This window comes from Ursus maritimus, unplaced genomic scaffold (genome assembly GCF_017311325.1).
Source record: "Ursus maritimus isolate PB19 unplaced genomic scaffold, ASM1731132v1 scaffold_6, whole genome shotgun sequence".
Lineage (NCBI taxonomy): Eukaryota > Metazoa > Chordata > Mammalia > Carnivora > Ursidae > Ursus > Ursus maritimus.
The window spans coordinates 49503532-49530576 of NW_024426774.1; positions in this window are offsets into that span (position 1 = coordinate 49503532).

Below are 27045 nucleotides of genomic sequence, written 5' to 3' on the forward strand. Positions count from 1 at the left end.
TAGAAGTATTTCACACTATCAGGGAATATATCATTATTGCACTATATAAACTGTTCTAAGACCAGAGAAAAATATAAGCAATATTTCAAAGCATTTTATAAATCTAGCAAAACTCTGATATCAAACCTGACTAAAGAAATCAAAACTTCACATAAGTAAATAAACTGAATTCAGCAATACATTTCAAGAGTAATGCATGATCAAGCAGATTTAACTGCAGGAATGCAGGGGTAGGTCAACATTAAGAAATCTCTTCACTTTAAATGAGTAGATATAAGGAGATACATGGAGATCACAGCAGGCATCAAATGGATTTTTTTTAAATTCAGTCTTTTCCAAGACATATTAGTCAGCACTCTTTTGGTTGCAAGTAACAGAATCCAAGCCAAGCTTATGCACATAGGGCTATTTCATGGATGTCGATAAATCAAGACTAAAAAAGAATAAATGTTGGAAAGGAAAAAGCAAAACTTTTGTGTACCTGTCCATCGAGAATGAATACTCCAAAATCAATAACTTTCCCATAAATCAACAATATCCAGCTTGAAAAGCCAACAGGGAAAAAATTCCATTTGCAATATCAACAAAAGACTACAAAGCACCTAGAGGTTTGATGCTAGTGATGTACATCTATTGAGGAAATGTAGAATATTTTCACAGGAGGACATAGAAGGAGACTTGAGTACGAGCAGAGACCGGGACTGTTCCTGCGTAAGAAGACGCATATTTGTAAAGATGTTCATCTGCCTTGAATAAATCTATAAAGTCAATGCAATCTCAATGGGACCATCTTTAAAATTTGACAATACAATTCTAAAATGGAGGTGAAAGACTTAACAGAGTCAGGAAAGACTTCGGATGTTGCCTCCTAGACACTAAAAACATAGCATCTATCAAGTGCTTATACTGTACTTGGCACTGTGCTAAGTGTTTCACATGCACCGTGGAATCGATTCACTCCTTCCAAAAATTCAGGGAAGTACAATTACCTGCACGTGGGAGACATTAACAGAGTTTGCCATTATTACAGAAGTACTAAATATCTGGAGTCTGTATTTGAACCCTGGGCTCATCATTTGAGAACTTAAAGTGTGACTACTATGCTAATTAAATACATTACAAAGCTAGAGAAATTGAAACAACCTGCTAGTCAGAGAGAACTCAACTGAACAAATTAATTTTTAAAAATATGTATACATATATTATTCCCAATCTAAGAATAGAATTATAGGGGTGCCTGGGTGGCTCAGTTGGTTAAGCATCTGCCTTTGGCTCAGGTCATTATCTCAGGGTCCTGGGATCGAGCCCCACATCGGGCTCCCTGCTCAGTGGAGAGCCTGCTTCTCCCTCTCCCTCTGCCCCTCTGCCTGCTTGTGCTCTCTCAAATAAATAAAATCTTAAAAAAAAAAAAAAAGAATAGAATTACAGATTTATTTTTTCTTACACTTTATTCCTTCCAGGATTTATTATGATGAACAGTATCAGAGAGAATGTGTTTATTACTTTTTTTCAAAGAAAGAGCTGTTGATTATATTTATCAATTCTATTTTTCTTTGTGTAACTCATTGCTTTATTACTCTTTCCTTCCTTATTTCCTTTGGTTTCTTTTCTTTCTTTCTTTCTTTTTTTTTTAAGTTTCTTGCATTGAGTGCTTAATGTTTTAGTATAATAGTGAAGCACTTCTTCCCCATTTATTTTTCCAAATGAACTTTGTATTCTCTTTAAGTTCTGAAAAACTTCCACGGAGATGTTTATCAGAATTTTATTAAAGGTATAAATTAAATTGTGGCAAAATGACATTTTTACATATTGAATCTTCCCAACAAGGAGCATATCCTCCCATTTATTCAAGACCTCTTTTATGCCTTTCAGCAATGTTTTATGGTTTTATTCCTATGGGTCCTTCACAGTTTTCAATAGTTCATGCCAGGGAAATCTTTTTGTTTGTTTGTTTTCTTAGTTAGCTATTGCTATTTTATAAGACTTTGTTAACTGAGTTCAATTTGTGACCGGTTCCCTTATGAACTCTCTTCTGTTGTTCCCTAGGGTTTTCAAGGTAGAAAACATTTATTATATGCAAATTATGATAATTTCATTTCCTATTTCTTAGTTTCTTCTTTTGGTTTCCCAAATAATTGTATTAGCTAAAACTTCTAGAACAATATCAACAAATAATGGTTATGGAGGGCATCTTTGTCTGGCTTCTAATGTAAACAGCCTGTTTCATTTTTTTAATTATACTTTTTGAGATAACTATAGATTCACATGTAGTTGGAAGTCATAAAGAGACCTTATGTATTCTTTACCAGGTTTCCTGCAAAGTTATGTTTTGCAAAACTGTAGTTACAAGCAGAATATTAACATTGATTCAATTCACCCATCTTACTCAAATTTCCCCAGTTCTACTTGTATTTGTGTGTGTGTGTGTGTGTGTGTGTGTGTTTTAATTCTGTAGAATTTTATCATACATGCAAGTCCTTGTATCCACGTCCACAGTAAATAGAGAACAGTTCCTCCATCACAAGGATCCCTTGTGCTGCTCTTTTATAGCCACTCCTGCTTCCATTCCCTCGTCCCCACACCCTGTCTCTGGCCCCTGGCAACCATTAATCAGCTCTCCATTCCTGTAATTCTGTCATTTCAAGAAAGTTATATAAATGGAATCATATAATATGTAACCTTTTGAGACTGGCTTTTTTTCACCCGAATTTCATATAAGTTATTACATGTGTCAATAGTTGGTTCCTTTTTATTGCTGAGTGGTATTCCATGGTATGGATATACCACAGTTGGTTTAACCAGTCACCTGCTGAAGAACATCTCGGTTGTTTCCAGTTTGGGGCTATGATGAATAAAGAAGCTAATAATGTTGAACATCTATTCAGGTGCTTATTTGCCATCTGTCTATTCTCTCTATGTGAAATATCTGTTCATTTCTTTTCCCCATTTTCCAATGGGAACTTTTTTTTAACTACTGAGTTTTAAAGTTCTTTGTTACATATTCTAAATACCAGTCATTGTTGAATATGTGACTTGCAAATATTGTGGCTTGTCTTATCCCCTTCATATGAACCCTCAAAGGGAAAAGGCTTTCAATTTTGATAAGGTCTAATTTATCTTTATTTTATTTCATTTTATTTGCTATGGATCATAGTTTGGTGTCAAATTTAAAACCTTTTTGCTTACATTCAGATCCCGAGATCTTCTATTTTTTTCTAAAAGTTTTGTAGTTTTATATTTTATATTAAGTCCATGATAAAGCATTTGACAAAATCCAATACCCACATGATAAACTCTTAGCAAATTAGGAACAGAGGAGAATTACATCAACTTGATAAAGAGCATCTATTTAAAAACCTAGAGCTAACACCAGACTTAATGGTAAAAAACTGTTTTTTCTTAGGATCGGGAACAGGCAAGAATGTCTGCCCTCACTGCTTTTATTCAGCATGGTACTAGAAGTCCTAGCCCCTGTAATAAGGCAAGAAAAAGGAATAAAAGGCATATAGTTTAAAAATAAAACTGTCTTTTTTTTTCAGATGACATGACTGTCTATATAGAATCACATAGAATCTATTTAAAAAACTGTAATATGTGAGTTTAGTAAGAGTATGAGATACAGGGTCAACATACACAAATCAATTGCACGTCAATACACTAACAATGAACATATGGAAACTGAAATGTAAAACATGATGCCACTTACAATAACTCCAAGGAAAATTAAATACTTAGGTACACATATACCAAAACATGTGTACAGGATCTATCTGCTAAAATCTACAAGGTGTTGATGAAATAAATCAAGGAAAATCTAAATAAAGGTAAAGACATACTGTGTTCATGGACTAGATGGCTCAACATAATAAAGATTCCAGTCCTATTCAAACTGATTTATAGACTTAATGCAATTCCTATCAAAATCCCAGAAAGATTTTTTTGTATACATAGACAAGCTTATTCTGAAGTTTGTGCAGAAGGCAAAGGCCCTAGAATAGCTTAAGCAATCTTGAGAAAGAAGAATGAAGCGTGAGAATCACTCACTCAGTTTCAGGCTAAACATCTTCAAGTAATTCTTTTTAAAGAAAAAATGTGGATCGCAGACTCTTACCCACAAAACTAAAAAAATGGGAACATTGCTATCTTTTCTTTTGGCAGTTAGAGCTGCAGATGAAAAGTTTGAAGTCATCCTAACTTGCAGATAATCTATTTTTTTCACTTCTTGATTCCTATATAGTTTTTCTTATGAAATATAATTATTTCCATGATATGTCCAGATGATATCTCTTTCTATTATCTTGCCTAAAATGTAGAAAAACACTTCTGGACACATACTTGGATTCCCTTTTGACTTTTATACAGAAAAAGAAAATTTGTTTTGACTGATCATTGCGTTTTCCTGTTATCCTGGTTTTCCTCCCACAGCAATACCTGTTAGTCTTTGTTCATATCCTTGTACAAGTCAGGGATCTTAATTTCAGGCAACTCAAACTAACTCTGGCTGCATTAGTAGTGAGAATTTATTAAACTGTTACTGGGAATCTTACAAAAATATCTATACATATAAAAAACCCAAGACTCAGGCTCAGAAAATGGGCAGCATAGAATGAGGCTCAGCAGCAACCAGAATGACAACCAAGCTGCACCACAGAACACATCCAATGAGGACTCCAGGATGCTACCATTAAACCCTGGGAGCTCCTCACAGCATTACTGTTCCAGCCCTGGACCCTGCAGCTTGGCTGCAGCTTCTGGTGTCCTGAACCCAGTGCTGCCACCCTTCAAGTAAATTCTCTTTAGTCCTGGGGCACCTGGGTGGCACAGCGGTTAAGCGTCTGCCTTTGGCTCAGGGCATGATCCTGGCGTTATGGGATCGAGCCCCACATCAGGCTCTTCTGCTATGAGCCTGCTTCTTCCTCTCCCACTCCCCCTGCTTGTGTTCCCTCTCTCGCTGGCTGTCTCCATCTCTGTCAAATAAATAAATAAAATCTTTTTAAAAAAAATTCTCTTTAGTCCTTTTATCTTTGTGCTACAAGCTTCCTTTTCAAAGTTCCAGATGCATGTGCCTGACTGGCTGGCACAGGTCACATCCTGGTACCTTAGCAATCAGCCTGAGAAAATAGAATTCTGGCCTTTTCAGACCTCGATGCGAGACAGGAATCCATCAAAATCCTAGAGGAGAACATAGGCAGCAACCTCTATGACATCAGCCACAGCAACTTTTTTCATGACACATCTCCAAAGGCAAGAGAAACAAAAGAAAAAATGAACCTGTGGGACTTCATCAAGATAAAAAGCTTCTGCACAGCCAACGAAACAGTCAAAAAAACTAAGAGGCAGCCCACGGGATGGGAGAAGATATTTGCAAATGACACTACAGATAAAAGACTGGTATCCAAGATCTACAAAGAACTTCTCAAACTCAATACACAAGAAACAAATAAACAAATCATAAAATGGGCAGAAGACATGAACACTTTTCCAATGAAGACATACAAATGACTAACAGACACATGAAAAAATGTTCAAAATCATTAGCCATCAGGGAAATTCAAATCAAAACCACACTGAGATACCACCTTATGCCAGTTAGAATGGCAAAATTGACAAGGCAGGAAACAATTGTTGGAGAGGATGTGGAGAAAGGGGATCCCTCCTACATTGTTGGGTGGGAATGCAAGTTGGTACAGCCACTCTGCTGGAAAACACTGTGGAGGTCCCTTAAAAAGTTAAAAATTGAGCTACCTTATGATCCAGCCATTGCACTACTGGGTATTTACCCCAAAGATACAGACGTAGTGAAAAGAAGGGCCATATGCACCCCAATGTTCATAGCAGCATTGTCCACAATAGCTAAATCATGGAAGGAGCTGAGATGCCCTTCAACAGATGACTGGATTAAGAAGATGTGGTCCATATATACAATGGAATATTACTCAGCCATCAAAAAGAACGATTTCTCAACATTTGCTGCAACATGGACGGGACTGGAAGAGATCATGCTAAGCGAAATAAGTCAAGCAGAGAAAGACAATTATCATATGGCACTCATTTATGGAACATAAGAAGTAGCAAGATCCGTAGAAGAAGAAAGGGAAGAAGAAATGGGGGGGGGTAAACAGAAGGGGGAATGAACCATGAGAGACTATGGACTCTGGAAACAAACTGAGGGCTTCGGGGGGCGGGAGGGATAGGCTGGTGGTGGGTATTAAGGAGGGCACGTATTGCATGGTGCACTGGGTGTTATACGCAAGTAATGAATCATGGAACTTTACATCAAAAACCAGGGATGTACTGATGGTGACTAAGATAATATAATAAAAAATATTATTATTTAAAAAAAAAAAGAATTCTGGCCTTTTCAGACTCTATGTGTGGACAGTTCTGCCACCAAGACACCTCACAGGGGAGATTCCACAGGCATAGAAAAGAACTTCCATTAGGACCTTGCTTCTTTGTCCTCTGTCTCTCATTCATTTATTTTCATCTCTATGTCCACTCATACATTCTGGGACCACTACTCAAATTTGTGTTCCACATCACTATTCCAATTTTCCATAGTGTTGATTCTGCTTCTCACCTCCTTTGGTGTGGATGTTAATTTTTCTTTTAAGTTTCTTTTCCATCCTTCCTTTGAAACTACAATTCCTGGGTAGAAAGACGGCAAAAATGCCTGTGAGTTATTCCTCCTAAACCTGTGCGCGCACGCATCCCCTCCCATCAAGAGGTGGAGACTATTTCCCTCCCCTTTAATCTGGGCTGGTCTTGTGACCTGATTTAACCAATAGAATGCATCAGAAAGGATATCATAAGACTTCCAATCCTCAGTCTTAAGAGGGTTGGCGGCTTCCACTTTCTCACTTTGGGGATCTAGCTGCCATATAAAGAAACTTAAGCCACATGAGAGAGAGGGTCCCACAATTCTCTAGCCACCAGGTGCCAGATACGAGAAGTAAAGTTATCTTGAACATTCCAGCTCCAGCCACTTCCCAACTAAACACTACCACCTCATGGAGCAGACCCCACACCAGACGGAGCAGAAGAACTGACCAGTTCGCTCTGCTCTAATTCCTTCCCACAGAATTATGAAGAACAAATGGTGTGATTTAGGTCACTAGGTTTTAGCATAGTTCATTTCATAGCAGTAGGTAACCTGACACATTCCAACATCTTACCTAGTTCCCTTTTCGCCTCACTTTGGCATCTTTTCATTTCATCTTATTTGATCATGGTCTTCTTTCCCCTTATGATTTTCTTTAGCTGTTCAGAGGCCACATTTTTTTTCAACTTAGTGAGGGTTCCAAACAATTTTAAAATTGAATTCTTGTTACTCTCTGCACATCTGAGTCATCAAGCTAAAGTTTCCTTTCTCATGTTCCACAGTTCATCTTTTTTTAATAGATCAAGTTGAGTGTTTTCCCTTTTTACTTACCATTTTCAAAATAAAAGAGACATATCAAGATTCCATTTAGCATCAAACAAAAATATGTAGATTTCCCTTGGTGTCCCACTGTTTATTGGGAATCAGCTGGATCCCCTTCTCATATCTATAGCAGCAGGGCTTTTGAGGGCTCTATATTTTATAGAGACCTCAGCCCAACTCGCAAGGTCTGGTTCACAGGCTTTCTTTTAATATGGTACTGCCATGCTGTTGTAGAGCCTTGTCATACCCCTACTTCGTGGCTTCCTAGAACTTTGAAAACTATGATTCCCAGCATATTTTGCTACCAGATCTATTAAGGCTCTGTCCCACCCACAGGTGTGGGGCTACACATGAGGGCCATACACCTCCTTGAATGCAAAGTCCTACCATTGAGGTCACCCTATATCGCCCTGCTGTTTTGCAGCAGTTTCAGTCTCCAAACGAACGTAGAAATGTTAGTGGGAAGGCAAAGTAAGCTGCACTCACACAGTACCGGGACAGTTTCATAGTTTTTTAATTCATTTGGTATCAGAATGTCTTAGGGCAACCAGAGGAGGAGAAAAGAAATGTTCTGCTTTATATTAAAAGGAACATGAGTGTGCCATTTGTTTTTGCTTTTGTGATACAGCTTTATCAGTATTGTGTTTAGTAAGAATTCCTCTTACAATCTGATAATATGTTGTTCATCAGCCTTGGTTTTCAGTGATGTTACACATTTTCATTTCTTTCTAAGTTTTTCTAAGACTTTTAGAGGGACAATCATACAGGTTACATCAGGGCCTGCAAACCCTGTCTCCGTTAAAATCATTAGCAGTCAAGAACTAGTGTTGGGTAGAGGTCTGTATTACATCTGCTGGAGGAACTGCACGAGTGAAGTAATTCTAGGAAGACATTGTGCAGAAGGAATTTTAATTCCATTTTCTCAAAAGATACAGGTGGACTATGAAGAAAAGATTAGAAAGGAAATGTCCTAGGTTAGGGAGAGGAGCAAGCTTGATGAAAAAGGTTTTTAGCTACAGTCAGGATACTGGATCAAAAAATTATGAATCATCATAGTGCGAAATTTTAGGCTTGACCTATATCAGAGTAGAGATCTTGAACACTACAATTTGAATGTTGGAGCCACTATCAGTAGTTAAATTTGGGCCAATAAATGTCCAAACCATGGAAGCTCTTGAATCTAAGTGTAGAGAGAATAGAGGTAAGGAGCCAGCTAATATAGGGCATTGAATAAAAAATCTTCCGAATGAATCATTCAGTGTAGCCCTAAGCTCTCTCCTCCCACTATTCTGGTTATCTACTGCTACATGACAACCACTCCAAAATTTAGTGGCTTAAGCCAATAAGCATCTTATTGCTTACAACTCTCTAGGTTGACTGTCCCCAGCTAGATAGTTCATCCATACCAGAATTAAAGATCATGGGTCTCCAGATTGAAATTCAATTTAAAAAAAAAAAATCCACATCAAGACCCAATGTCATGAAACTTTAGCATACCAGGGATAAATATCTAAAAGCTTTTAAAGAGAAAAGATAGCCCAAACAAAGGATGGAGAGTAAGAATGGCATGGGCCCTTCAACAGCAACACTAGAAGCTAGAAATATGAGGGGAATTTATTTTCACCTGACAATTCTCCACCTATATTCAGTCTAGCTTGTGGGTGGAATAAAGGCATTTCAGACATTCAGAATCTCCTAACATTTACTTCTATTGTACTGTTTGTCGGGAAGATATTGGAGGATGTGTACCACTAAAGCAAGAGAGTAAATCAAGAAATAAGCAGGCATGACATGGAGTCAAAGCAACTTGGAATAAACATAAGAGAAGGGCAAAGGCAATGCCAGGATGTTAGAGAGAGGAAGGGGCAGGATGAGGCTTTGCAGCAGCCAGAGAGAGAAGCGAGTCCAGACAGAGCTGCATATCTCAGAGTGCAAGAAGATAGGACTCCAGAGGAGAGAAAATCAAAGTGGTAAATTATCTGGTAGGCTTGACCAATCAGAAAATTGCACTGAGAGGTATTTTGCAGAACTATGAAAGAGTGTGAAATGACTCAGCCATTCAAAGAAAATAAAACAAATGAAAATCGGAGGCAATTATTAACTCTAAGAAAAGCTAAAAGTTGTACAACAAATGAAATGTAATTAGACTATACCATTTATGTCAACAGTGAGAACAATTTTTACCATAACGATGAAAACTCTAAAAATGATTTTAACTAAGAATCTAGATATTAATGATATTAGGAGAATAGGGGGTGTAGGAGAGTGTGTATAAGTGAGTTTATATTTTCATTTATCATAATAGAAAGTCAATAATGTCTGAAGTTAATGGATAAAGAGAAAGCAATGCATTCATTTTAGTTAGAAATACAGATAGAAATACCAAAAGAAACACTAAAATAGTTTAAAATGCTTCCTTCTGAGCAGTAGGATGGGAATGGAGTACAGTCTCGAGAGGTCTTAAGAGGACTTCCTGTTATAACATCTAAAAAACCTGCTCCTTACCCCATGCCCTCTTCCCTTTCCCAACCAGGCACCCCCTATTACAGTTCCTTGCAACCCATTTCTGCTCTGTCACAAAACCTCTTCCTTATTTATCCTCTCCCCCAACTCAGGCTCGGACACTGCCCAGACTACTTTTACTCTTTACTCTGTTTGCACTTGCAAGTCTTTGAGACAAGCATATTTGTTGTCTGGAAGTTCCAGGAGAAAATGCAGATGAGAAACCATGAGAAACTGAAGACCTGGGACCAGTAAGGTCAGAGGAAAGGTTTTTCAGCCTAAAGCTCAGAAAGCAGGTAGACAGTCACATTTGTGAAGTTGAAGAGATTGTTCTAGCATGGACAGCCATATTTACCAGTTTCTCCTCCTTCCCAAATTCATCCTTCAAGTCTCACCTCCTCTATGATGACTCCCTCATCTCCCAATCTGGAAGGACATCTCCTTTTTAGGACAGTAGTACCTTCGGACTTGACCAACTCCCAGCCCATGCCATCTCTAGGTGGTTCTCCAGTCAGCCTTGGAAAAGAAAGCACCATGCTACTATGGCTTCTCTATTTATTTGGATCACAGCAGTGGGCAGTGGAGGCATTTATAAGACTTCAACAAAGGCTGAATATATTGAATTGCTTGATTCAACTTAGCAAATGCCCAGTCTGCTCACATGTCCTTTTCTTCCCCACTGAACCATAGTTTTTCATATCTGTGTTTTTAGTAGGTATCAGTCAGGGTTTATTGAATGAATTAATTAATGAATTTAATGACTGCATATTTTACTGATGGTTCTTGCCCTCATTAGGTGATGTCAGCATAACAAAGCTGGGTTAAATTACACTAACATAGTGGTTCTCAAGGTGTGATCCCTGGGTCAGCAGCGACAGGAACACTTGTTAGAAATGCCGCACTCGGGACCTCCTGATTTAGAAACACTGGGGGCAGGGCCAAGAAATCAGCGTTTTGACAACCCCTACCGGTGATTCTGATGCAAGCTCAAATTCAAGAAATTAACTGCACAAATGGTTCCTCTCATGCCCAAGGCTATGTCTTGCCCTGCATTTTCTCCTACAGAGATATTAGTGAGTGAGATAAAAGTAACCACAGCCAGAAGTAAGACTAGCAGAGGCTCAGTCTGGATTTTGCTAATAGAGAACCCCACTGCCTGATAGCAGGGCTTTCGCCAGATCATTTGTTCTAAAGAAATGTGATCTGATATTTTAAAGTCCTGTTAAGAACTGCCTCAGGCAGGAACCCTGGACTTCAGCTACAGCAAAAAGTATCCAGGTTAGACAAGAGGAGGATTGCTGGACCAGCGTCAGCAAAGGAAGGCATAGATTATCACCACTGAAATGCAAGGAAATGGACAAGATGACTTTCAGGGGTCATTACATGCCAGACCAACAAGCAGGGTTCAGAACTGCCCCGCACTCTGAGTATCTTGCCCCTCCTCCCCCACCCCTTCCCTCCTTCCTCATCTTCCAGGGCAGAGCTGGAGCCAGCTCCGGGGGCAGATTTACAGCTCTCCTCCATGAATAATGCAGCAGCCCAGCTCTCCAGGCAGAGGCTTCTGGGTAGCCCATAAATCATTGCAGACATGGTGCCAACCTGCTTAATCAGCTGTCTCCAGGGCACCTCAGCTGAGGGAAGGAGGGCACCCTGGCCGCACTCAGTGCTCCATTAATAAGGCCCCAGGCTACAGCAGCCAACTCCTCCATGCTAGCCTCACAGCCCCCACACTGTGGCCCCATAGAGGAGAGATTCCCCTAGAAGGAACAGTAGGAGGACACAGAAGGGAGAAGAGACACAGTCCTTGATCCAGGAAGCTCCCGCTTGCACACACATACACACACACACACACACACACACAAGTGCTTCTGTTTCTGGGCTCTGGGCCATAGCCTAAAGGTTGTGCGGGTCATGCCTTCATTGCGTAAGGGCCCAGCAGGAGGGGCACTCAGAAGGCTGAAATCCGGCCCAGCCATTGCCCACCAAGCCTGCACTCTGGCTCAGGGCTGTGCTCTGGCACCTCTTCCTGATTGTTCAAAGGTGTGGTCTTGGGTCACAGCTAGTGCTAGGCCTCTATCTGGGTCCCCTCTTCCTTCCAAGCCCTACCTCCTCTAGTTAATGGCATTGGCCCTGCCTCCTTCTATAACTCCAGTCTCCCCAGGTATACTCCCTACTCCCTGTCCGCTGCCTGAGGCCCTGTCCCCCATGACCAACCATTTCTTGGTGACTATTTTTCGGGGCTATCTAGCCCACATTCCCCATCTCTAAGCGACTAAGAATGGAAAGCCCATAGCTGGTATGTGCCCACACATTACTCTGGTCCACAGATACACAGAGCTGTAACATGACTTTCCCTGGACAGCCTGAGGCAAGGTCATTCCCAAGTTCCCTGATGGACAGGCCAGGGCAGCCCCTTGCTGTAAGTAAACAGACAATACATGATCCCCAACCCATAGCACAGTGCTTGAGTCTCCTCCAGGGTCTTCGTATTCCACAACCTGCACATTTCCCACCAGGACCCCTCAGGCAAGCCTTAACCATAGTCTAGCAGAAAGACCTTCTCAAATTAAGAGATGATTCTCAACCCACTGGAACTCTGATTCATGCATTTACTAATGCTTCTTATTCTCCACTGGAAAGGAGGATATTGCTCATAATAAAAGGGTATGCTTGGGGAGGGGTATGCACAGGGGAACAGGCATCTGAAAATAGGGTCAGGAATTTAAGAAATGTACGAAGTTCCCGAACCATGTCTCCTATCACATGACCCATTTGGTGTCTCCGGAAATCCCACATGGAAAATTGGAACCAAAGCAGGGAGACACAGCTTCCCCAGGGAGGCGGGAAGGCTGGAAGTCGGCGAGCCGAGCCTCCCTGGGAATGGTGGTGCCCTTGGACTTGTGGTTTAATGAATGAGCCAGGTCACTAACTCTGGGAAGAGCCCCGGAGGCCCAGGAGGTCATAGGGGCAGCCCGCCCTGGACAAAGCAGCCCATTTCCTGCCTTGGCCACCCTCCCTCCCCAGCCACCACTAACTCCAAGAGTGACATGACTCAGCACCCAGAGCCACCGACCACTGAGTTCATCAGCACCCCTGGAGAGGCTAGGCAACCAGAAGTCCCCCAGTACACCAAAACCCACAGGCTCCACGTGAAATGATCACCCTGTCCTGGTGGAAAAACATGCAGCTCCTGCCCCAGGCGGTGCCTGTCCTGTGGCCACACCATTGGCCACCACAGTCAGGCACTCAGCAGACAGTCACTGCCTAACAATAACAGACCAGGACTGGATGGAGGAGCCAGGTCTATGGTCCTTTCTGTAGCCATGAGTCAGACAGTCACACAGTCATTCGACACATGTGGCTGAGGCCTACCATGTGCCGAGCACTGGTAGTGCATGATGTGGCAACCTAAATAAAAAGAGCTACCTTGGAGGGCCCTGCTGGGCCTCAGCCTCTTCTAAGTGCTCCACATGTGTCAGCCCATGTAAGCTGGACAGCAAATTTTCATGCCACCCTACCTTACTGGAAACCGAGGCACAGAGAGGTTAAGTGATTTGCCTCAGACTGGTGATGTCCCTCTAGAACCCAAGGCAGATGACGCTGAGGGCTCCAGGTGGCAGCCTGCCTTACTCCTCCACTAACAGGGCTCCTCTCTCAATAGTCATGGTCTATGAGAGAGCTGGGCAATGAACCAAATAATTAGAATACAGAGCCCCTCCAGCTAAAAATGCTAACTCTAAACCCATGCCTAAATTGAGTGTCAAAGTAGCATTTTGCCAGGGCAGCAGGGCCTTCCCTGAAAGGGAGTCGCCTGTAAGAAATCTCAGAGGAATAAGAGCTTGGCATTTCTGGAAAATGGCAAGACGCACTCCGAGGCTGCAGTCCATGACCAGGTGAGCCATGAGACTGGAGAGACAGCCTACGTCTGAGGGCCCTTCCGTGCCAGGCTGGGGCATGTAGCTTGTGTCTCGTGGGCAGTGGGGAGCCACCGCAGGTTTCAGGCGGAAGGTGACATAACGCCCATCCAGCAAGAGGCCCTGGCACAGGGGTCAGGGGGCCATCTGTGGCCAGCCAGTGGCTAAGGACCCAGTGGCTGGCTCCCTTAGGGCCTGGCCTGGCCTCTGCCTGCCCTGGGCCTGGGGCGGGGCTGGGGGAGCCGGCCGGCTGTCTCCAGATGATTAAGGAGCTGGCAGCAGCTCCTTGGTCCAGGGAGGCTCCAGCCAGCACAGCACAGTCTTCCCTCTTTCCCTTTTGGCACCGGGTGGGCCTATTGATGTTTATCAGCCCGTGTTTATTATTCTTAACGCTGTTCAGGATGTTCCTCCCAGCTGGGGAGGGTGAGGCAGGCCAGCGGGGAGAGCATGGGGCCGGGACCTTGGCCTCACTGCCACCCAGGGTGTGTGTCAGAGCTGGAAGACTCACGGCTCAGCCAACTTAGCCGCCTCATTGACAGATAAAGAAGTTGAGGCCAGAGACCGGGAGAGATTTGCCCAAGATCACAAGCAAATTAGATGCAGATTATCTGCAAAAAGAACCGAGCCTGAATTCAGACTTCTCGGTCCCTGCAGCCCCTGATCACGGCTTGGGGTTTTGTTCAACAAACGCTAATCACGTGCCTGGTATCCAAAAGGGCTCTGGAAGACCAAGTAGGAATTACCCAGGGCAGGAAGGCTGAGATGGGGTTAGGAAGTTAGTAGGAAGAGTGCTCTGAGTAGAGAAAACAGCTTGGGCATACACCTGGAATATGCAGATGATTCCAGAGTGGGGAGGTGAAGGGTGGGGGCCAAGGGCGGCAGTCGCAGTGAAAGAGACCAACAGTACTGACTTCTCTCCAAGCTGGAGAGCTCCCCGGGAGGACTTCTGTGCGCCACCAGCATGGCCAGCTGCCTTCCTCTGCCCAGGTAAAGCTTGAGCACACCCTTAATGCCTCCGCTCCCTTTAGAAGCCCTGTCTCTCTGTTCTCATTCCCCCACACACGCAGTTGATTCTGACTGGAGTCAGGAGGGACACCAGCAATTCAGCTCTCCCTGTTCATTGGGAGACTTTGTGTCTCTCCAGAGACAGGGTCTGAGGGATCAAGGGCCACCAGGTGGAAGGAGAGCTGGCTTAGAAGGGCGTGGGGAAGCCTGTCAGCAGGGAGGTAATGCCCCCCCCCCACCAGAGCCTAAGGCAAGTGAGGTTGAGGGCTCCAGCCCAGGGCACCAGCCTGAATGGCCCCTCTAGGCTGAATCTAACTCCCCCTCCCTTCCCATCCACCTGCCACAGGGCCGTGAGGCATGGCACTACTCCAGCCCCAATGCTAACCAGGGTCCCCAGAGAAGAGGGCATCCTTCTGGCCCCTGTCCTTCCTCTTTTCCCAGGCTGTCTCTGCCCTGAAACTTCCCAGAGTTTATCCCCCTCCAGAGAACCTTCATTAAGTGTCCCCCTGACTCTGAGAACACTTGGGTGGTAAAGACTCGAGACTCAAGCCCAGGGTTGCTGTGTGTTTATTCACCCTTGTTTCTCTTGTCTGTGGCCTGTGGCTGGGCATGTTCTCCCCAGTTAGCCAGCGCCCAGTGGCCCCATTGAGATGGATGGGCCTGTAGTAACTCCACAGCAGGCCCTTCTCAGCCCTGGCTGAGCCTGCCAGGCACTCGGACAGGATCAGAAATGTCCTTTGATGGCCCTCTACCTTAAATCTGTCCCCAGAACTTGATTCTAAGACCTGAGACCCAAATCCATCATCCACAAGGCTCAGGTCTTCTCATGCCCCCAATAAAGCCTGAGCACCAGGTGCTTAATGGGAGGCAGAGGAGAAACAAGCAAACCGGAAACCAGCAAGGCAGCAGAGAAATGCAGCAAGGGCCTGGGAGGCTGTGGAGGCTTTGGCCAGCCCGGGGGTCTCAACACCTGAGGAAGAGGGCAGTGGCAAGATGAGGACTCTGAGTCAACTGCCCAGGGCAATGGGTTCACCAAGAACCCCTGGGGTTCCAGAGCCACTCCTCCCACCAGCACTGAAGCCTGTGGACCAAAGCCTTGTCTCTGAGGGCTTCATCTGTATGGTGAAGGCATTTATTGGTCCAGAAGATTCCTACGAGGCTTCTTAGATCCAACAGTTGGGATTCCGTTTTGTTTTAATGCTCATGCTCTGATTGCAGTACGCACGGAAACACAATAGGGGAATGCATTTCCAACCACAATAACCCAAAACCAGGGCCCTGGAAACCCACATTAAAAAAGACTCATGGCCCTCATGCACTGCCTGAAATGCCCAGCGTAGCTCAGAGTAGAAGAGTGCAGTCTCCCTCATAGCCGAGGTAGCAAAGATCAAACAGCTAACTCACGCATGGAGCTTCTGTTAGTCATCTGTGCTCAAGGCCAGGAGTTGTTACTTAAGGCCCTTGGCTTTGGAGGCCAGAAGGCGGCAATGAAAATAGGGCACAGTTCAGAGAGGGGAAGCAGACTCAGCACACATTCCTGTGTGTGCCAAGGGCTGTCATAAAGGCAGGGTTGATTCACCACTCCATTCATCTCTTTGGCCATTCATCGTTCACTCCTTGAGTTCTCCCTGGCTGCAGTCATACAGCAGGGTCTGTGCAGACAGGGGGGATTTGGTAAGACCATCTCTGCCCAGAGGCACTCATGGCCAGGCTGGGGACATGGATGGGCAGCAGCAGTTAAGGGCCACTGAGGCTTCAGGAGGTGAGGTTGGTGTGTACCTGGCCAAGGTGGCTCTAAGGAAGCAGCATGCAGATGGAGGCAGCGGCCCTGGGCTGTGGTGAGGGAGCAGGTGTTGGGCAGGTGAGACTGAGGTCAGACAGTCTCAATGGTGCAGCACCACCAGGCCTGGGAGTCACACCGAAGGGAGTGGACTTTAGCCAGAAGATAGGAGGAAGCCATCCAGTGAGGGGTGGTGGTGCCCTTAGCAGGTGCAGGAAGGCGGGAAGTGGGGTATCATCCTAGACACCCAGTTTTCTGGTCTGAGCTGTGTTGAAAGTGTGTGTGCTGAACACACAGGAGAGGGTTTGGGGGAAGATGACAAGTTCAGCTTTCCCGGAATCACACACGCCTGTATTTCCTTCAAGCATTAAAGGTTTCATCGACAGTCTGCAAATGATTTATTGTTCCTCCCTGTCTGCATCCATTACCCTTTGGATTTGCGGTCCTATATACCCACAGACAGAGAGAGGCAGAGAGACAGGAAGAGCGCCCCAGAGAGTACATTCCAGAGAGGAGTACACCTTTCCTTCTCTTTCCCTTTGCCCCTAGACCATGCCCGTCACATGCATGAGCCAGTTCCGTGGCCCCCACAGCACCTGCAGCTCCCCTCCCACCTCATTCTGAGAGCGGCCCAGGAAGCCTTTTTAAATGGAGGCCCCGGGAGGAGCCGTAACTTGCCAGGGGTCACACTTGAGGCAATAAATGTTTCCTGATGCTCACGGTGTGGTGGTCACCGGGGCACGTGGTGCTCCCTCCCCTCATGGCTGTCAGGAGGCACCCAGCAGGGCCTGGGATGTGATGAAGCCTCGCCTTCATCCATGGGACTGGTGTGGCCAAGGGATGACTCTGGGGGATGCATCACGGGTCTCCAGCCCAGAAGAAAGGTTGAGATTATGAAGAAAAACAAGTCAGGTCTGAATTCCTGTGGAAGTGCCTCCTGACCTTTTCTAACATGGTGTGGGTTTGAGTTTTCCGGAAACCAAGCCCCCCGACTAATGGTTCTACTCTCTTTTCTAATAAATACGTGGCCCTGGGCCCGGCTCCCTTCTCTGCTTTGTCATAAGGGACCCGTTATTTATGACTTAGGGATGAGTCATAGGCCTTGGCAAGGAGCTCACAGCTCTGGGCCCAGTGTATTTTTCCACTCAGTAGCAAGTGAAAGAGGATGGACGCTTGTAAATTCTCCTGCTGAAACGACTGTGTAGGTATCTTCACAGGGATGTTCTTCCTAGCTCGGCTATAAATCTCCTTGTTGGACATTTCTGGTGGTCTTTGGCTGCTGCCCAGGAGTGTGAGTGAGGGATCTATGGACTCTGGACTCAGCCCTGCCTCCCAGGCCACACAAACAACTACATGCCTCACCAAAGTGCCACGTATTCTGTGGGGATTTTTCCAAGACACCTTGGACACAGTGAGCCAATGGAAATGAAGGTGTCAGAACAGTGAGTCCCAGAGAAGATAAGGATGGTGCATGGGAGACACCGGCAGCAGGATATAAGGGCTTCCAGGGCTCCGCATCACTCTCAGAACTCAGTGTGCATTCATTAGCTGGGCACTCCTGACTCTGTGCTGGGGCTGACCCTCACCTACACCAGGTGTGGACTGCACTGGCCTGCACTCCCAGCCTCCCCACTTTGCTCTAGCTCCTCTCTCCCTCCAAACCCCTATCTGCAAAGCCCCTACTCAAGCACTATGCTATTAGTGATCAGACTATGTTGCAGATGATTTTTTACTTCCTATCTTTTATCTTATTTGCCCAGATAGATTTTGAGCTCATGAGCGGAAGGTCTCATGTCTCTTTACATCACTTACATGATGACCAAGCACTTGATTTGGGGGGCCTGTAGGAGAGGTGTCAAGAACTATAGAAGGAGCTGCAATCTGTACCCTTCTGGCAAGCCACTATTTCATGGATGATGGCAGAAGACATGAGACTCCTGCGTCAGAGACAAAGGACTCTATTACTCACAGTGATAACAATATCTGGAGCATCAGCATTTGTGCCAGTGCCGGGAACCCTAATTTCTACAGGGTTAGGAAAAGAGGCTAGGTAATACTGCACTGTGGGTTGCATCACAGAACATCTCTGAGCTTAGGGAGCCTGAATCTTTTATAATAGGCAGTAGGCATGCCTAAATTTTCACCCAGAAGTAGACATTCTCTTTACTGTTCTGGACAGCAAACAAAGCTGCTCTCTACTCCACAGGGAGACACTTCTGTCTCCCTAGACTGCTAACTACACAAACAACCTTGAAAAGGCAGTCAAGAACAAAGGAAACCCATGTCTGTGCTGGCAAGATGTGTAGAAAAATGAGACACATGGAGCATTGTCTTCCAACAGGGGGCTCAACAAATTTTTTTATCCATCTTACGATGACCGGCCACAGCACTATCCAAAACTGTATCATAGTGCACCAGCCTAGAGATCCCAAACTCTGAATTGCACATCAGAGTCTTGGTGAGGTGGAGTGGGGGATGCACCTCGTTTGTAAAAGCATATTGCAGTAGGCTCTCTTGGTTCTCTGCCATAGTCTTCAGCGCCACCTCCAGACTGAAGACTATCTGCCACGCACCTGTCCCTGCCGGTGCACAGGAAAGCCAGAGCTGATGGAGGCTCAGTGCTCCTGGAGGCAGTCCTCAGTCAAAGATGGGGAGATGGTGCTTAGATACCTCAGCTTCCTTCCCCTTGCTTGGGACAACTTAGTGAGATTGTGCCCCAGTTTCCCACACCAATAGCTACTCAATGGCACTCCCTTTATTGGCTCCTTCCCTTCTCTTTCTCTTTTCTGCACTCTCTCAATGCTTTCTGAGAGCACTTCCTTACTTGCACTCAAATCCTTCTCTTAGTACTACTTCTAGGGGATCCCAACCTCGGACACTTAATTGACATCATAATACTCTATGTTTGAAAAATAAAATGTGTATCATCCTCACAATACAAGGTATAGAAAACAAAGTTTACCACACTATGCTTGAGTCATGGAGATATGCAAAAAATAGTAACAATTCCTTCTAAGAGAGGGGCAGATTAATGGAGAGCAGGGAGGGAAATATGGGATTAAAGAGGCCAAGATACCCTAATCTAGACCCTGTGCTGGCTCTTGAGAACACAGCAGCTGAACTATCTCTACCAGTACAAAAGGGAGACATGTAAGGTAAGGACCACTGGCCTGCAGCCTTTCCTTCTATGGAGCTCTCGCCTATTATTCCAACTCTAAGTCTACTGCCTTCTTAGCCCAGGCTCTTCCCTTACAGGAATCCCAATCACACACAGGCATGAGTATCTGACAATAGCTATGAATGGGATCCTTGGGGCATTGAATTTAAATAAGCCTCAAAGCCTTGACCTAAAGTGAGGAATACCCAAGAAGGGGAATGGGGTGGGAGTCAAGAGTTTCAGAACCACTTGGAGAGCTTATCCAAACCACACACCTAACGGGCTGGAAATATCCCAAGAGTCGGCTGAATGTCTCCAATTCAGCCACATCCTTGCATAATTTACATTCTGCCCAGAACCACTCTGCCAGGCTTCCCCCCCAGCACATACACTGGAAATTCTCCCCTCCAGCCCTTTAGCAAGCAAATAAAAGCATATTGGGAAACTACTAGCATTAATCAGCACTTATCATCTTTGCTCATTATCATTATTATCTCTTGAATTGGAACAGTTCTTTATATTTTTCAAAGCTTTATCACACTGACTATATGTCATTTGAGCCTCCTTCTTTCCATCCCCCCAATAGATAAATAAGAAAATAATGTTATCCTCATTTCACAGAGAGTGAAACTTTGGATTAGAAAAGGAAGCTTGATGAAAATACTCTCACTTTACAGAAAGAAACTGAGACTCAGAAAGAGTGGCTTGCCTAAGATCACACAGCACATTAGTGTCACAGAGAATAAGAGGAGAACCTTGTTATGTAATACTGTAGTGGCTACCACTAGTTGGATGTTTACAATCCGCCAGGTCCTGTATGCTGATTACATTCAGCTCATCGTCTTCATTAAGCCTCGTGACAAGCCTCCCAGGTAGATGTTATCATGATCCCCATTCCATGTATGAGAACATCAAGACTCTATGTGGTTAGTGCTCTGCCCCAGGAGGAAGGCAGATCCTGGCTGGGTGGGCATGGATGTGTGTGAAGTTAGGCTTCCTGGCCTGCCAGCTCTCTCTAAGCATGAGCTCAATCAGATCTGACAGCCAGATGTCTGGGCTGTGACGTCAGGGCTTCGGGCAAGAGGCTGGGGGGCAGCCAAGCTCTGGTTGGTAGCCCCCACCCAGACAGCTCCCCATGTGCTAGGCCACATGAGAGCCAGAGTGAAAGAGTATGTCTGTTCCTCCCAGCTGAAAACATCCCGCTGATGGGCCTGGGGCTAGTCTTTGTACCCAAACCAGACCAATATTTATGGGTCCCTGGTTGGAATGGGCCCTTGAAGAGTGCTGGACTCCATCCCTGTATCTCCAGTTCCCCTGCAGGCAGATGCGCCAGGAAGGGCCAGTAACTGGCCAGTAGCGCCCAGCTGAACAGAGGACTGTCCTCCCCTCCCCCATCAAAGCTTCCTCTGTTCATCCACAACCATTTGGCCATTGCTTCTTCCACAGATCTACTCCATGGTCTCTTCCCAGGGAGATATCGTTCTCCCCTCCCAGGCCTGGCCCACAGCTCAGAATGTACACCCAGGCTGACCTCACTACTTCGCTTCAGGAATGGTCTAGTGTGAGTGCCAGGCCAAGTCTCGGGTCACTGGCGATGAAAGTTTGCTGTCGCGTCCCTCTGACACTGTCCTTCAGCAGTAGCCCTTGAAGCCTTCTCAGTTACCAGATGTTTGGTGTCCTACAGCCTGGCTGATGTCCAGCCACACCACAACGGTATTAATGGACCGTGTAGGCATGGAGGCTTCTGCTGGAGAAGATGGAGGTCAGTTTACTTAACTCAATTATAAACAAAAGCAATAATTAGCCTGGGTGAGGGAGGGAAGGGAAAAGGAATAAATTAAGCCCAGGCTGAAGAAACACCTGTGGAAAGGACTCCTCAGCCCAGGGGAACAACGGCTGCAGTAAACAAACCACGAGTGACCTTGGCTCACAGACTATTAATTTGCTGATTGTTGATGGGTTTACACAGCCTAAATGGGAAGAAAGCCATGGTCAGGCAGCAACCCAGTCACCCTGTGTGGGAGCATTTAGTCACGAATTAGCCATTCATTAGTCATGAATTAGCAAAGATGGACCAGCCCTGGTCTAGGGCCATAGGCCTGAGAGGGGACTTTCTCATCTTAGGGGGTGGGGGGTACCCAATGGGGTGGCTGCACCTCTACAAACTCAGAGACAGATTAAGGAGGGGTCTCATTTGCACTCAGATACTGCAGTACCATGCAGAACCAAATAGGCATATGTGTTAGGACTCCTGGTTGCAACCTCAACCGGATTAAGAAAAAAGATGGATATTATTTACTCAGAGAATCCAACTAAGTCATGGCAAGAGCAAGGATGCAAATGGGCTTTAGGAATCCTTCAAGCTCTTCTAGGCCAGTTTCTATCTTCTTCTCTCTCCCTCTCTCACTATATATATCTATATCTATATCTATATCTATATCTATATCTATATCTCCATCCAGGCTTCTCCGTGTGTTCGTTTCCTTCTCTTACTGCACAATGGCTTCCATCATACAAAGAAGACATGGCCTCTAACAGCTTCTAAATTTTACATCATACTACTTCTACCTCATTCTCTTTCTCAGTTTTTGTTTCATTTTTTTAAATATTTTATCTGTTTGAGAGAGAGAGCACGCACATGAGATGGAGGAGGGGCAGAGGGAGAAGAAGAGGGAGAAGCAGACTCCCCGCTGAGCAGGGAGCCCAACACGGGGCTTAATGCCAGGACCCCAGGATCATGACCTGAGCCGAAGACAGACACCTAACCAACTGAGCCATCCAGGCGCCCCATCTCAGTTTTTCTTTTACGAAAACATATCAGGGAATGACTCTGAGTGGCCTGGATTGAGTGAAGGGGTTGAACTAGAACCAGACGGGTAAGGAGCTATGATTGATCCGGCTTGGCAAAGACCCAACAGTGACCATAAAGGCAGGGCTACCAAATAACAGGCAGTCCCCTCTTTTCAACCATGTGCTGATGGGGACAGCAGAGAAAGGAGGAAACTCCAGGTGGAAGGAGGGGTACGAGATGTTAATAACACAGGTGGACATGGCACTCTATTGACAGTAATAATACAGAACCATTAGGCAGCATGTGCAGCAGGAATCNAGAGCAAGGAATATGTGACTGAGTTGGGCAGACCAAAAGAAGGCACCATGCAAGTGAGTTTTGAAGGATGGGTAGGTGTTCAACAGGTGAAAAGAGGAGAAAAGGCCCTCCAGGTTGGGAGAAGCAAGGGACAAAAGAAACAGGAGCCTAAGAGAAGTACTATGACAAGATACGTTGTGTCTGGGTGATGGACTGAACGGTGAGCCTGAAAACCCTGACGGTCCCATCATGTGAGGCCTTGAATGCCTTGGAAAAGGGCTTAGACTTTTTTATATAGTCAATGAGGAGCCACTGATGTTTTTTGAGCCAGGGTGACATGATCAATCATTCATTCGACAAACACTTTCTGAAAGTTTGTTATTTTCTAGGCCTCATGCCTGATGCTGGGGCCAGGAAGAAGGGAAGTACATGCCCTCAGAGGGCCCCCAGGCTGGTGAGAGGGATACAGAAATGGAGCATTACAGTTCTGCTCTGACACAGACAGAGGCTGTGCTGTAGAGGCCAAGGGCTAGAGTTACATCTCACAGCTCCCAAAAGGCATGGGAGTGGGTAAGAAGGGGCTTCTCACAGAGATAACTTAGGCCAAGTTCTGAGGGCTGAGCAGGTATCTGCCATGTTGGGCAGATGGAGAGAAAGGGATGGGTGAGGAACACAGACCAAGAAACAGGATGTGCAGTTTTCGGAGCTCATGGAACCACTCGGAATGGCAAAGGGGGGATAGGAAGATGCAGGGCACAGGCTGGAAGAAGGAGGCACGGCCAGCTGGAATAAGCTCTGTGGGCAGTGGGGAACCATGGAAGGTGTATAAGCAGGGGGTACACATTTAGACAGTCTGGCTGCTCTGCATACCTGGGGTAGCAGGCAGCTGCAAGGCCAGAAGGAAAGGGAAGACACCTGGGCCAAGGTGGAGTCGGGGGGCACGGTGAGAAAGGGATGGCTGTGAGGGAGCTTGAGGGATGGATTGCATGGGAACTGATGGAGAGAGCCTGGGGCCAGAGGGGTAGTGTCACACACAGGAGCAACAGCCCTATGGGGAAAAGGAGATTTGGGAAGAAAATAATGAGTTAGGTTTGGGGGTCTACTGCTTTTGAGGTATCAGTGGGACCTCCAAAACAAATTATAGTTGTGGGGTGGAAGTGTGAGTGTAGGGTCAGGAGGTACTTCTGTGCAAAGATACAGACTGCGGAACACCTTACTTCGGGAAGTGGGTTTTGAATCCGTGGGTGCTTTAAGTCCCCAATAGAGAACATGTAGAGAGAGAGGAGAGCAGGCCAGAGAAGGGAGCACCAACATTTCAGGGGCAGATAGAGGAGAACTGCCCAGGGAAAATATTAACAAGGAACAATCAGTGGTAGTTGTCCACCAATATCCATCCTCTCCTCCTTACATGGCAACAGAATTTCTGCCTGGCTTGACATCACAGCCCCCAGCGAGGTGTGGCCATCTGCTGCCTTTTGACCAGTGGGACATGAGCTGAAGGGACATTGCAGTTTCGGAGTCCTGCCTCTGAAGGGAAGCTGAATGGCTTCCCCTCCTTGTCGCCCCTTTCCCACGGATGACACGGTCAGGAGCAGCCATCCAGGGCCAAGAAACCTAAGTGGCACACAGAAGATGGCAGAGCAAGAAGGAGCCAGACCCTGACGCCATCGAACCGCCACACCAGCCATGCCCCCAGCCTTCTTGGGAGAGAAATGACTTTCCATCTCGCTTCAGCCACTGTATTTTGGGGTCCTTTGACTCAGAGGGTAGCAGAAAGGCCAGGGAGGAGGATGGTCAGTATAACGAGCTACCACAGAGGTCAAAGGAGTGAGGTCAGAGAACGACCTGGCAATGAGGTCACTGGTGACCTCAGTAAGCACGGACTCAGTGCAGCTGTGGGGTCTGAGTGGAGCGGGCTAAGCTGCCAATGGAAGTGAAGCAGAGAAGCAAGTGTGAAGAGCTTCAAGAAGGCAGGCTGAGGGTGGGAGCCAAGGGACGGGCTGTGGGCTGGATTACTAACAGTGTATGGACAATGATAAGAGGCATGCAGTGCGAGTAGGTGAGGGGGAGTGAGGGAAAGAGTACAGGGAAGCCCTATAGCTAAGGGAATACTCTTGAGTCCCAGGCTAGAGCATGGTGGCTGGCATGGACATGGGAGGTATCATTACTGGGTAGGAACACCCCAATCCACAGGCCCCATAAAACACCCCAAGATCATGAAGGAGACCAGGAGAATGGAAAGAACTGTGAAGGCAATGTGGGATGGGGTGGGAGAATCAATGACTTCTTGGGACTAGTCAGGAGGCAGGTTTGGACAAGGGCTAGACAGTGTTTCATGACAGATTTGGGAAGGAGGATAAGCAAAGTTCCCACAAAGTGCCATCAGCAGCAGGCATGGACAGATCCAGAGGCTGCCCACACCTGCTTCTCTCAGGGAGCTTTCATGGGGCCATCATTGTCTGATGTTGGGGACACTGGCTCTGTCCAAGCTGCTGTCTGCTGGGCAAGCAGAACCAAGGACTCAGGGGCAGATTGGGGACCTATTGGAGAAAGTAGGAAGGCAGAAGGGAAAGCTAGGCCAAGGGGAAGAAGAAGGAGGGACCCATCTCTTGGTCCTGGGCTTTCCATCCCTGGAACAGGAAGAGTGGGGACTGGAAAGGTCTGGGTCAGGAGGAGGTGCTGAGTAGATGGCTGGGGACATGCTGGGCCTGAGGCTCCCCTGGAGAGTAGCGGGGAGACAGAGGGTCGAGGGTTCTGGTTCTCACGTCGCTGGGGCTGAGGGGAGCATGGCTGGAATGCACTACAAGTCAGTGTCCATCCCCCGGGGCAGCCAGTGGGGAATCTCCAGCCCTGAAGTCATCGCCACCCGAGGAGCCTGGACCCCGCCATGGAAAAAGGGTCCCGCAGGGGCGCCCGGCGCCGGCCAGTAAGGATGAGCTCATCGCCGCTTGCCGCCTCTTCCCCTCTTTTCCAGGCATCTCAGATTTCTGGATGTCAGGAGCATCTGACAGACAGGAGCGGAGGACAAGAAGAAGGCTGGGATACAGACATCAGGTGGGATATAGGGCGCCAGCAGTATTCCCCTCCACCCCAGCACTGGCCTCCCCTGCCTCATCCTAGGCCAGATGCAGAGGTGTTACCTTCCCTTCCACTTCCCATTTTAAGGGACCAAGGAAGCCCTAATGACAAGGCCCCTTAAAAAATGTGTCTGTGTTACCTGTAGAGATGGCACTGCTGTCCTCTCCCATCAGCCCATGCTATTTACCATATACTTGCTATGGAAATGAGGGTCCTGGGACCCAAAAGAAATAGGACACAGAGCAGAGGAGGTAGACAGGGTGGCAGGAGCCTGGTGGGGCTGGAGACATCGGGTAGGAGGCAAGGAGCTGCCACACGATGCTGCAGTCAGAGCACTGTGCTAAGAGTCTGAGCACAGGGCCGGGCCCACCTCCTGCTCCACAATGCATAGCAGTGTGACCCTGGGGAAGCCACTGTCTATCTTCCTCAGTTTCCCCTGCATGAAATGGAAATGCCGCCTGACCTTAGAGTGTTCTGAGGATCAACTGAAAGCACAGAATTGGGCTCTGGAAGCTTACAGCACTTTGCATTCAAGGAGAGCACATTACTGATGAAGTAAAGTATACTTTACTTTACGGCTGTTACATGGTACAACCATAGGCGCCACCATTCACGCCGCAGCCTGTAAGAATGGAGCCCCCCGTGATGTGAATGCTGCTCTTGGGAGTGGTACAGACTTGCAGACCTGACTCTGTAGCTAGGAAAAATGGCTGTCCAGAAGTTTCCCTGCACAGGGAGTGGGGCTACCCTAGTCATCTAACCATTGGGTGGCTCTCTGGGAGCCAGGTCCCTGCAGAATAGTCTGGCGTGGGAGATTCTAATCTAAAGGAGATCATGTTGCTTCCCAAGGGGAGGCAACAGGAGGAAGCCAGCCCATTGCATCTCGTGAAGTCAGGATACGATCAGACACACTGCAGTTAATGAGACCATCAATGAACTACAGAAGAGAGAGCAACACGCTGGTCAGGTCTGGCATCTGCAAGACTGGATCAGACATCCCCGGAGGACTACCCAGGATCCCTGTGAGGTTATCAACTGTAAAGACTGGATTTCCTGTCCTGCAGGGAACATCGGACTGTCCCCAATAACAGGGTTATT